Genomic DNA, 12,700 nt, shown 5'->3' on the forward strand with positions numbered 1-12,700 from the left:
ACAGGTCCTGTCGCTGTCACTGGTCCTGTCACTGTCATTGGTCCTGTCACTGTCATTGGTCCTGTCACTGTCACTGGTCCTGTCACTGTCACTGGTCCTGTCACTGTCATTGGTCCTGTCACTGTCATTGGTCCTGTCACTGTCATTGGTCCTGTCGCTGTCACTGGTCCTGTCACTGTCATTGGTCCTGTCACTGTCACTGGTCCTGTCGCTGTCACTGGTCCTGTCACTGTCATTGGTCCTGTCACTGTCATTGGTCCTGTCACTGTCATTGGTCCTGTCGCTGTCACTGGTCCTGTCGCTGTCATTGGTCCTGTCACTGGCATTGGTCCTGTCGCTGTCATTGGTCCTGTCACTGGCATTGGTCCTGTCACTGTCACTGGTCCTGTCGCTGTCACTGGTCCTGTCACTGTCATTGGTCCTGTCACTGTCATTGGTCCTGTCGCTGTCATTGGTCCTGTCGCTGTCATTGACCCTGTCACTGTCATTGGACCTGTCACTGTCACTGGTCCTGTCACTGTCACTGGTCCTGTCGCTGTCATTGGTCCTGTCACTGTCATTGGTCCTGTCAGTGTCATTGGTCCAGTCGCTGTCATTGGTCCTGTCACTGTCATTGGTCCTGTCACTGTCATTGGTCCTGTCACTTTCATTGGTCCTGTCACTGTCATTGGTCCTGTCACTGTCATGGGTCCTGTCATTGTCATTGGTCCTGTCACTGTCATTGGTCCTGTCACTGTCATTGGTCCTGTCACTGTCATTGGTCCTGTCACTGTCATGGGTCCTGTCATTGTCATTGGTCCTGTCACTGTCACTGGTCCTGTCACTGTCATTGGTCCTGTCACTGTCACTGGTCCTGTCACTGTCATTGGCCCTGTCACTGTCATTGGTCCTGTCACTGTCATTGGTCCTGTCACTGTCACTGGTCCTGTCGCTGTCATTGGTCCTGTCACTGTCACTGGTCCTTTCACTGTCATTGGTCCTGTCACTGTCACTGGTCCTGTCACTGTCATTGGCCCTGTCACTGTCACTGGTCCTGTCGCTGTCATTGGTTCTGTCGCTGTCACTGGTCCTGTCGCTGTCATTGGTTCTGTCACTGTCATTGGTCCTGTCACTGTCATTGGTCCTGTCACTGTCATTGGTCCTGTCACTGTCATTGGTCCTGTCACTGTCACGGGTCCTGTCACTGTCATTGGTCCTGCCACTGTCATTTTTCCTGTCACTGTCATTGGTCCTGTCGCTGTCATTGGTCCTGTCACTGTCACTGGTCCTGTCACTGTCACTGGTCCTGTCACTGTCATTGGTCCTGTCACTGTCATTATTTGTGTCACTGTCATTGGTCCTGTCGCTGTCACTGGTCCTGTCACTGTCACTGGTCCTGTCACTGTCACTGTTCCTGTCACTGTCACTGGTCCTGTCACTGTCATTGGTCCTGTCACTATCATTGGTCCTGTCACTGTCATTGGTCCTAACGCTGTCATTGGTCCTCTCAATGTCATTGGTCCTGTCGCTGTCATTGGTCCTGTCGCTGTCATTGGTCCTGTCACTGGCATTGTTCCTGTCACTGTCACTGGTCCTGTCGCTGTCACTGGTCCTGTCACTGTCACTGGTCCTGTCACTGTCATTGGTCCTGTCACTGTCATTATTTGTGTCACTGTCATTGGTCCTGTCGCTGTCACTGGTCCTGTCACTCTCACTGGTCCTGTCACTGTCACTGTTCCTGTCACTGTCACTGGTCCTGTCACTGTCATTGGTCCTGTCGCTGTCATTGGTCCTGTCACTGTCATTGGTCCTAACGCTGTCATTGGTCCTGTCACTGTCATTGGTCCTGTCGCTGTCATTGGTCCTGTCGCTGTCATTGGTCCTGTCACTGGCATTGTTCCTGTCACTGTCACTGGTCCTGTCGCTGTCACTGGTCCTGTCACTGTCATTGGTCCTGTCACTGTCATTGGTCCTGTCACTGTCATTGGTCCTGTCACTGTCATTGGTCCTGTCACTGTCATTGGTCCTGTCGCTGTCATTGGTCCTGTCACTGTCATTGATCCTGTCACTGTCATTGGTCCTGTCACTGTCATTGGTCCTGTCAGTGTCATTGGTCCTGTCACTGACACTGGTCCTGTCGCTGTCATTGGTCCTGTCACTGTTATTGGTCCTGTCGCTGTCATTGACCCTGTCACTGTCATTGGTCCTGTCACTGTCATTGGTCCTGTCACTGTCATTGGCCCTGTCACTGTCATTGGTCCTGTCGCTGTCATTGGTCCTGTCACTGTCATTGGTCCTGTCGCTGTCATTGGTCCTGTCACTGTCATTGGTCCTGTCGCTGTCATTGGTCCTGTCACTGTCATTGGTCCTGTCGCTGTCATTGGTCCTGTCGCTGTCATTGGTCCTGTCGCTGTCATTGGTCCTGTCACTGTCATTGGCCCTGTCACTGTCACTGGTCCTGTCACTGTCACTGGCCCTGTCGCTGTCACTGGTCCTGTCGCTGTCACTGGTCCTGTCACTCTCATTGGTCCTGTCGCTGTCATTGGTCCTGTCGCTGTCATTGGTCCTGTCACTGTCATTGGTCCTGTCGCTGTCACTGGTCCTGTCACTCTCATTGGTCCTGTCGCTGTCATTGGTCCTGTCACTGTCATTGACACTGTCGCTGTCATTGGTCCTGTCACTGTCACTGGTCCTGTCACTGTCATTGGTCCTGTCACTGTGAGTGATCCTGTCGCTGTCATTGGTCCTGTCACTGTCATTGGTCCTGTCACTGTCACTGGTCCTGTCGCTGTCATTGGTCCTGTCGCTGTCATTGGTCCTGTCACTGTCACTGGTCCTGTCACTATCATTGGCCCTGTCACTGTCACTGGGTGGTCACTGTCATTGGTCCTGTCGCTGTCACTGGTCCTAACGCTGTCATTGGTCCTGTCACTGTCATTGGTCCTGTCACTGTCATTGGTCCTTTCACTGTCACTGGTCCTGTTACTGTCATTGGTCCTGTCGCTGTCATTGGTCCTGTCGCTGTCACTGGTCCTGTAACTGTCATTGGTCCTGTCACTGTCATTGGTCCTGTCACTGTCATTGGTCCTGTCACTGTCACTGGTCCTGTCACTGTCATTGGTCCTGTCACTGTCATTGGTCCTGTCACTGTCATTGGTCCTGTCGCTGTCACTGGTCCTGTCACTGTCACTGGTCCTGTCACTGTCACTGTTCCTGTCACTGTCACTGATTCTCTCACTGTCATTGGTCATGTCACTGTCATTGTTCCTGTCACTGTCATTGTTCCTGTCACTGTCATTGGTCCTGTCGCTGTCATAGATCCTGTCGCTGTCATTGGTCCTGTCGCTGTCACTGGTCCTGTCGCTTTCATTGGTCCTGTCACTGTCATTGGTCCTGTCACTGTCACTGGTCCTGTCGCTGTCATTGGTCCTGTCACTGGCATTGGTCCTGTCACTGTCACAGGTCCTGTCGCTGTCACTGGTCCTGTCACTGTCATTGGTCCTGTCACTGTCATTGGTCCTGTCACTGTCACTGGTCCTGTCACTGTCACTGGTCCTGTCACTTTCATTGGTCCTGTCACTGTCATTGGTCCTGTCACTGTCATTGGTCCTGTCGCTGTCACTGGTCCTGTCACTGTCATTGGTCCTGTCACTGTCACTGGTCCTGTCGCTGTCACTGGTCCTGTCACTGTCATTGGTCCTGTCACTGTCATTGGTCCTGTCACTGTCATTGGTCCTGTCGCTGTCACTGGTCCTGTCGCTGTCATTGGTCCTGTCACTGGCATTGGTCCTGTCGCTGTCATTGGTCCTGTCACTGGCATTGGTCCTGTCACTGTCACTGGTCCTGTCGCTGTCACTGGTCCTGTCACTGTCATTGGTCCTGTCACTGTCATTGGTCCTGTCGCTGTCATTGGTCCTGTCGCTGTCATTGACCCTGTCACTGTCATTGGTCCTGTCACTGTCACTGGTCCTGTCACTGTCACTGGTCCTGTCGCTGTCATTGGTCCTGTCACTGTCATTGGTCCTGTCAGTGTCATTGGTCCAGTCGCTGTCATTGGTCCTGTCACTGTCATTGGTCCTGTCACTGTCATTGGTCCTGTCACTGTCATTGGTCCTGTCACTGTCATTGGTCCTGTCACTGTCATGGGTCCTGTCATTGTCATTGGTCCTGTCACTGTCATTGGTCCTGTCACTGTCATTGGTCCTGTCACTGTCATTGGTCCTGTCACTGTCATGGGTCCTGTCATTGTCATTGGTCCTGTCACTGTCACTGGTCCTGTCACTGTCATTGGTCCTGTCACTGTCACTGGTCCTGTCACTGTCATTGGCCCTGTCACTGTCATTGGTCCTGTCACTGTCATTGGTCCTGTCACTGTCACTGGTCCTGTCGCTGTCATTGGTCCTGTCACTGTCACTGGTCCTGTCACTGTCATTGGTCCTGTCACTGTCACTGGTCCTGTCACTGTCATTGGCCCTGTCACTGTCACTGGTCCTGTCGCTGTCATTGGTTCTGTCGCTGTCACTGGTCCTGTCGCTGTCATTGGTTCTGTCACTGTCATTGGTCCTGTCACTGTCATTGGTCCTGTCACTGTCATTGGTCCTGTCACTGTCATTGGTCCTGTCGCTGTCATTGGTCCTGTCACTGTCACGGGTCCTGTCACTGTCATTGGTCCTGTCACTGTCATTGGTCCTGTCACTGTCATTGGTCCTGTCGCTGTCATTGGTCCTGTCACTGTCACTGGTCCTGTCACTGTCACTGGTCCTGTCACTGTCATTGGTCCTGTCACTGTCATTATTTGTGTCACTGTCATTGGTCCTGTCGCTGTCACTGGTCCTGTCACTCTCACTGGTCCTGTCACTGTCACTGTTCCTGTCACTGTCACTGGTCCTGTCACTGTCATTGGTCCTGTCACTATCATTGGTCCTGTCACTGTCATTGGTCCTGTCGCTGTCATTGGTCCTGTCGCTGTCACTGGTCCTGTCGCTTTCATTGGTCCTGTCACTGTCATTGGTCCTGTCTCTGTCACTGGTATTTTCGCTGTCATTGGTCCTGTCACTGTCATTGGTCCTGTCACTGTCACTGGTCCTGTCGCTGTCATTGGTCCTGTCGCTGTCATTGGTCCTGTCACTGTCACTGGTCCTGTCACAGTCATTGGTCCTGTCACTGTCATTGGTCCTGTCACTGTCATTGGTCCTGTCACTGTCATTGACCCTGTCACTGTCATTGGTCCTGTCACTGTCACTGGTCCTGTCACTGTCATTGGTCCTGTCACTGTCATTGGTCCTGTCACTGTCATTGATCCTGTCGCTGTCATTGGTCCTGTCGCTGTCATTGGTCCTGTCACTGTCACTGGTCCTGTCGCTGTCATTGGTCCTGTCACTGTCATTGGTCCTGTCACTGTCACTGGTCCTGTCACTGTCATTGACACTGTCACTGTCACTGGTCCTGTCACTGTCATTGGTCCTGTCACTGTCACTGGTCCTGTCGCTGTCATTGGTCCTGTCTCTGTCACTGGTCCTGTCACTGTCACTGGTCCTGTCACTGTCATTGGTCCTGTCGCTGTCATTGGTCCTGACTCTGTCACTGGTCCTGTCGCTGTCATTGGTCCTGTCGCTGTCATTGGTCCTGTCGCTGTCATTGGTCCTGTCACTGTCACTGGTCCTGTCACTGGCATTGGTCCTGTCACTGTCATTGGTCCTGTCACTGTCATTGGTCCTGTCGCTGTCATTGGTCCTGTCACTGTCATTGGTCCTGTCGCTGTCACCGGTCCTAACGCTGTCATTGGTCCTGTCACTGTCATTGGTCCTGTCACTGTCACTGGTCCTGTCACTGTCATTGGTCCTGTCACTGTCATTGGTCCTGTCGCTGTCATTGGTCCTGTCACTGTCATTGGTCCTGTCGCTGTCATTGGTCCTGTCACTGTCATTGGTCCTGTCGCTGTCACTGGTCCTAATGCTGTCATTGGTCCTGTCACTGTCATTGGTCCTGTCACTGTCACTGGTCCTGTCACTGTCATTGGTCCTGTCGCTGTCACTGGTCCTAACGCTGTCATTTGTCCTGTCGCTGTCATTGGTCCTGTCACTGTCATTGGTCCTGTCGCTGTCATTGGTCCTGTCACTGTCATTGGTCCTGTCGCTGTCACTGGTCCTAACGCTGTCATTGGTCCTGTCACTGTCATTGGTCCTGTCACTGTCATTGGTCCTGTCACTGTCATTGGTCCTGTCGCTGTCATTGGTCCTGTCACTGTCATTGGTCCTGTTGCTGTCATTGGTCCTGTCACTGTCATTGGTCCTGTCGCTGTCACTGGTCCTAACGCTGTCATTGGTCCTGTCACTGTCATTGGTCCTGTCACTGTCACTGGTCCTGTCACTGTCATTGGTCCTGTCGCTGTCATTGGTCCTGTCGCTGTCATTGGTCCTGTCGCTGTCATTGGTCCTGTCGCTGTCATTGGTCCTGTCACTGTCATTGGTCCTGCCGCTGTCATTGGTCCTGTCCCTGTCATTGGTCCTGTCGCTGTCATTGGTCCTGTCGCTGTCATTGGTCCTGTCACTGGCATTGTTCCTGTCATTGTCACTGCTCCTGTCGCTGTCACTGGTCCTGTCACTGTCATTGGTCCTGTCACTGTCATTGTTCCTCTCACTGTCATTGGTCCTGTCGCTGTCATAGATCCTGTCGCTGTCATTGGTCCTGTCGCTGTCACTGGTCCTGTCGCTTTCATTGGTCCTGTCACTGTCATTGGTCCTGTCACTGTCACTGGTCCTGTCGCTGTCATTGGTCCTGTCACTGGCATTGGTCCTGTCATTGTCACAGGTCCTGTCGCTGTCAGTGGTCCTGTCACTGTCATTGGTCCTGTCACTGTCATTGGTCCTGTCACTGTCACTGGTCCTGTCGCTATCACTGGTCCTGTCACTGTCATTGGTCCTGTCACTGTCATTGGTCCTGTCACTGTCATTGGTCCTGTCGCTGTCATTGGTCCTGTCGCTGTCATTGGTCCTGTCACTGGCATTGGTCCTGTCACTGTCACTGGTCCTGTCGCTGTCACTGATCCTGTCACTGTCATTGGTCCTGTCACTGTCATTGGTCCTGTCACTGTCATTGGTCCTGTCGCTGTCATTGGTCCTGTCGCTGTCATTGACCCTGTCACTGTCATTGGTCCTGTCACTGTCACTGGTCCTGTCACTGTCACTGGTCCTGTCGCTGTCATTGGTCCTGTCACTGTCATTGGTCCTGTCAGTGTCATTGGTCCTGTCGCTGTCATTGGTCCTGTCACTGTCATTGGTCCTGTCACTGTCATTGGTCCTGTCACTGTCATTGGTCCTGTCACTGTCATGGGTCCTGTCATTGTCATTGGTCCTGTCACTGTCATTGGTCCTGTCACTGTCATTGGTCCTGTCGCTGTCACTGGTCCTGTCACTGTCATTGGTCCTGTCACTGTCATTGGTCCTGTCACTGTCATTGCTCCTGTCACTGTCATTATTCGTGTCACTGTCATTGGTCCTGTCGCTGTCACTGGTCCTGTCACTGTCACTGGTCCTGTCACTGTCATTATTCGTGTCACTGTCATTGGTCCTGTCGCTGTCACTGGTCCTGTCACTGTCACTGGTCCTGTCACTGTCATTATTCGTGTCACTATCATTGGTCCTGTCACTGTCACTGGTCCTGTCACTGTCATTGGTCCTGTCACTGTCATTGGTCCTGTCACTGTCATTATTCGTGTCACTGTCATTGGTCCTGTCGCTGTCACTGGTCCTGTCACTGTCACTGGTCCTGTCACTGTCACTGTTCCTGTCACTGTCACTGGTCCTCTCACTGTCATTGGTCATGTCACTGTCATTGGTCCTGTCACTATCATTGGTCCTGTTGCTGTCACTGGTCCTGTCGCTTTCATTGGTCCTGTCACTGTCATTGGTCCTGTCTCTGTCACTGGTCCTGTCGCTGTCATTGGTCCTGTCACTGTCATTGGTCCTGTCACTGTCACTGGTCCTGTCGCTGTCATTGGTCCTGTTGCTGTCATTGGTCCTGTCACTGTCATTGGTCCTGTCACTGTCACTGGTCCGTTCAATGTCATTGGTCCTGTCGCTGTCATTGGTCCTGTCACTGTCATTGGTCCTGTCACTGTCCTTGGTCCTGTCACTGTCATTGGTCCTGTCGCTGTCATTGGTCCTGTCACTGTCATTGGTCCTGTCACTGTCACTGGTCCTGTCACTGTCACTGGTCCTGTCACTGTCATTGGTCCTGTCACTGTCATTGGTCCTGTCACTGTCACTGGTCCTGTCACTGTCATTGGTCCTGTCGCTGTCATTGGTCCTGTCACTGTCATTGGTCCTGTCACTGTCATTGGTCCTGTCACTGTCACTGGTCCTGTCACTGTCACTGGTCCTGTCACTGTCATTGGTCCTGTCACTGTCATTGGTCCTGTCACTGTCATTGGTCCTGTCACTGTCATTGGTCCTGTCACTGTCATTGGTCCTGTCACTGTCACTGGTCCGGTCACTGTCATTGGTCCTGTCACTGTCATTGGTCCTGTCACTGTCATTGGTCCTGTCACTGTCATTGGTCCTGTCACTGTCATTGGTCCTGTCACTGTCATTGGTCCTGTCACTGTCATTGGTCCTATCGCTGTCACTGGTCCTGTCACTGTCATTGGTCCTGTCACTGTCAGTGGTCCTATCGCTGTCACTGGTCCTGTCACTGTCATTGGTCCTGTCACTGTCATTGGTCCTGTCGCTGTCATTGGTCCTGTCACTGTCATTGGTCCTGTCGCTGTCATTGGTCCTGTCACTGTCACTGGTCCTGTCACTGTCATTGGTCCTGTCACTGTCACTGGTCCAGTCACTGTCATTGGTCCTGTCACTGTCACTGGTCCTGTCACTGTCATTGGTCCTGTCACTGTCATTGGTCCAGTCACTGTCATTGGTCCTGTCACTGTCACTGGTCCTGTCACTGTCATTGGTCCTGTCACTTTCATTGGTCCTGTCACTGTCATTGATCCTGTCGCTGTCATTGGTCCTGTCGCTGTCATTGGTCCTGTCACTGTCACTGTTCCTGTCGCTGTCATTGGTCCTGTCACTGTCATTGGTCCTGTCACTGTCACTGGTCCTGTCACTGTCATTGACACTGTCACTGTCACTGGTCCTGTCGCTGTCATTGGTCCTGTCACTGTCACTGGTCCTGTCGCTGTCATTGGTCCTGTCTCTGTCACTGGTCCTGTCACTGTCATTGGTCCTGTCACTGTCACTGGTCCTGTCGCTGTCATTGGTCCTGTCTCTGTCACTGGTCCTGTCGCTGTCATTGGTCCTGTTGCTGTCATTGGTCCTGTCGCTGTCATTGGTCCTGTCACTGTCACTGGTCCTGTCACTTTCATTGGTTCTGTCGCTGTCATTGGTCCTGTCACTGTCATTGGTCCTGTCGCTGTCACTGGTCTTAACGCTTTCATTGGTCCTGTCACTGACATTGGTCCTGTCACTGTCACTGGTCCTGTCGCTGTCATTGGTCCTGTCGCTGTCATTGGCCCTGTCGCTGTCATTGGTCCTGTCACTGCCATTGGTCCTGTCACTGTCATTGGTCCTGTCGCTGTCATTGGTCCTGTCACTGTCATTGGTCCTGTTGCTGTCACTGGTCCTAACGCTGTCATTGGTCCTGTCACTGTCATTGGTCCTGTCACTGTCACTGGTCCTGTCGCTGTCATTGGTCCTGTCGCTGTCATTGGTCCTGTCACTGGCATTGGTCCTGTCACTGTCATTGGTCCTGTCACTGTCATTGGTCCTGTCGCTGTCATTGGTCCTGTCACTGTCATTGGTCCTGTCGCTGTCACTGGTCCTAACGCTGTCATTGGTCCTGTCACTGTCATTGGTCCTGTCACTGTCACTGGTCCTGTCACTGTCATTGGTCCTGTCGCTGTCATTGGTCCTGTCACTGTCATTGGTCCTGTCGCTGTCACTGCTCCTAACGCTGTCATTGGTCCTGTCGCTGTCATTGGTCCTGTCACTGTCATTGGTCCTGTCGCTGTCATTGGTCCTGTCACTGTCATTGGTCCTGTCGCTGTCACTGGTCCTAATGCTGTCATTGGTCCTGTCACTGTCATTGGTCCTGTCACTGTCTCTGGTCCTGTCACTGTCATTGGTCCTGTCGCTGTCACTGGTCCTAACGCTGTCATTGGTCCTGTCGCTGTCATTGGTCCTGTCACTGTCATTGGTCCTGTCGCTGTCATTGGTCCTGTCACTGTCATTGGTCCTGTCGCTGTCACTGGTCCTAACGCTGTCATTGGTCCTGTCACTGTCATTGGTCCTGTCACTGTCATTGGTCCTGTCACTGTCATTGGTCCTGTCGCTGTCATTGGTCCTGTCACTGTCATTGGTCCTGTCACTGTCATTGGTCCTGTCGCTGTCATTGGTCCTGTCACTGTCATTGGTCCTGTCGCTGTCACTGGTCCTAACGCTGTCATTGGTCCTGTCACTGTCATTGGTCCTGTCACTGTCACTGGTCCTGTCACTGTCATTGGTCCTGTCGCTGTCATTGGTCCTGTCGCTGTCATTGGTCCTGTCGCTGTCATTGGTCCTGTCGCTGTCATTGGTCCTGTCCCTGTCATTGGTCCTGCCGCTGTCATTGGTCCTGTCACTGTCATTGGTCCTGTCGCTGTCATTGGTCCTGTCGCTGTCATTGGTCCTGGCACTGGCATTGTTCCTGTCACTGTCACTGGTCCTGTCGCTGTCACTGGTCCTGTCACTGTCATTGGTCCTGTCACTGTCATTGGTCCTGTCACTGTCATTGGTCCTGTCGCTGTCACTGGTCCTGTCACTGTCACTGGTCCTGTCACTGTCACTGTTCCTGTCACTGTCACTGATCCTCTCACTGTCATTGGTCATGTCACTGTCATTGTTCCTGTCACTGTCATTGTTCCTGTCACTGTCATTGGTCCTGTCGCTGTCATAGATCCTGTCGCTGTCATTGGTCCTGTCGCTGTCACTGGTCCTGTCGCTTTCATTGGTCCTGTCAATGTCATTGGTCCTGTCACTGTCACTGGTCCTGTCACTGTCATTGGTCCTGTCACTGGCATTGGTCCTGTCACTGTCACAGGTCCTGTCGCTGTCACTGGTCCTGTCACTGTCATTGGTCCTGTCACTGTCATTGGTCCTGTCACTGTCACTGGTCCTGTCACTGTCACTGGTCCTGTCACTGTCATTGGTCCTGTCACTGTCATTGGTCCTGTCGCTGTCATTGGTCCTGTCGCTGTCATTGGTCCTGTCACTGTCACTGGTCCTGTCAATGGCATTGGTCCTGTCACTGTCATTGGTCCTGTCACTGTCATTGGTCCTGTCGCTGTCATTGGTCCTGTCACTGTCATTGGTCCTGTCGCTGTCACCGGTCCTAACGCTGTCATTGGTCCTGTCACTGTCATTGGTCCTGTCACTGTCACTGGTCCTGTCACTGTCATTGGTCCTGTCACTGTCATTGGTCCTGTCGCTGTCATTGGTCCTGTCACTGTCATTGGTCCTGTCGCTGTCATTGGTCCTGTCACTGTCATTGGTCCTGTCGCTGTCACTGGTCCTAATGCTGTCATTGGTCCTGTCACTGTCATTGGTCCTGTCACTGTCACTGGTCCTGTCACTGTCATTGGTCCTGTCGCTGTCACTGGTCCTAACGCTGTCATTTGTCCTGTCGCTGTCATTGGTCCTGTCACTGTCATTGGTCCTGTCGCTGTCATTGGTCCTGTCACTGTCATTGGTCCTGTCGCTGTCACTGGTCCTAACGCTGTCATTGGTCCTGTCACTGTCATTGGTCCTGTCACTGTCATTGGTCCTGTCACTGTCATTGGTCCTGTCGCTGTCATTGGTCCTGTCACTGTCATTGGTCCTGTTGCTGTCATTGGTCCTGTCACTGTCATTGGTCCTGTCGCTGTCACTGGTCCTAACGCTGTCATTGGTCCTTTCACTGTCATTGGTCCTGTCACTGTCACTGGTCCTGTCACTGTCATTGGTCCTGTCGCTGTCATTGGTCCTGTCGCTGTCATTGGTCCTGTCGCTGTCATTGGTCCTGTCGCTGTCATTGGTCCTGTCACTGTCATTGGTCCTGCCGCTGTAATTGGTCCTGTCCCTGTCATTGGTCCTGTCGCTGTCATTGGTCCTGTCGCTGTCATTGGTCCTGTCACTGGCATTGTTCCTGTCATTGTCACTGCTCCTGTCGCTGTCACTGGTCCTGTCACTGTCATTGGTCCTGTCACTGTCATTGTTCCTCTCACTGTCATTGGTCCTGTCGCTGTCATAGATCCTGTCGCTGTCATTGGTCCTGTCGCTGTCATTGGTCCTGTCACTGTCACTGGTCCTGTCGCTGTCATTGGTCCTGTCACTGGCATTGGTCCTGTCATTGTCACAGTTCCTGTCGCTGTCACTGGTCCTGTCACTGTCATTGGTCCTGTCACAGTCATTGGTCCTGTCACTGTCACTGGTCCTGTCGCTATCACTGGTCCTGTCACTGTCATTGGTCCTGTCACTGTCATTGGTCCTGTCACTGTCATTGGTCCTGTCGCTGTCATTGGTCCTGTCGCTGTCATTGGTCCTGTCACTGGCATTGGTCCTGTCACTGTCACTGGTCCTGTCGCTGTCACTGATCCTGTCACTGTCATTGGTCCTGTCACTGTCATTGGTCCTGTCACTGTCATTGGTCCTGTCGCTGTCATTGGTCCTGTCGCTGTCATTGACCCTGTCACTGTCATTGGTCCTGT

This window comes from Somniosus microcephalus, chromosome 3 (assembly GCF_052327205.1).
Source record: "Somniosus microcephalus isolate GS21.2 chromosome 3, FLI_Smic_1.0, whole genome shotgun sequence".
Taxonomy (NCBI): Eukaryota; Metazoa; Chordata; class Chondrichthyes; order Squaliformes; family Somniosidae; genus Somniosus; species Somniosus microcephalus.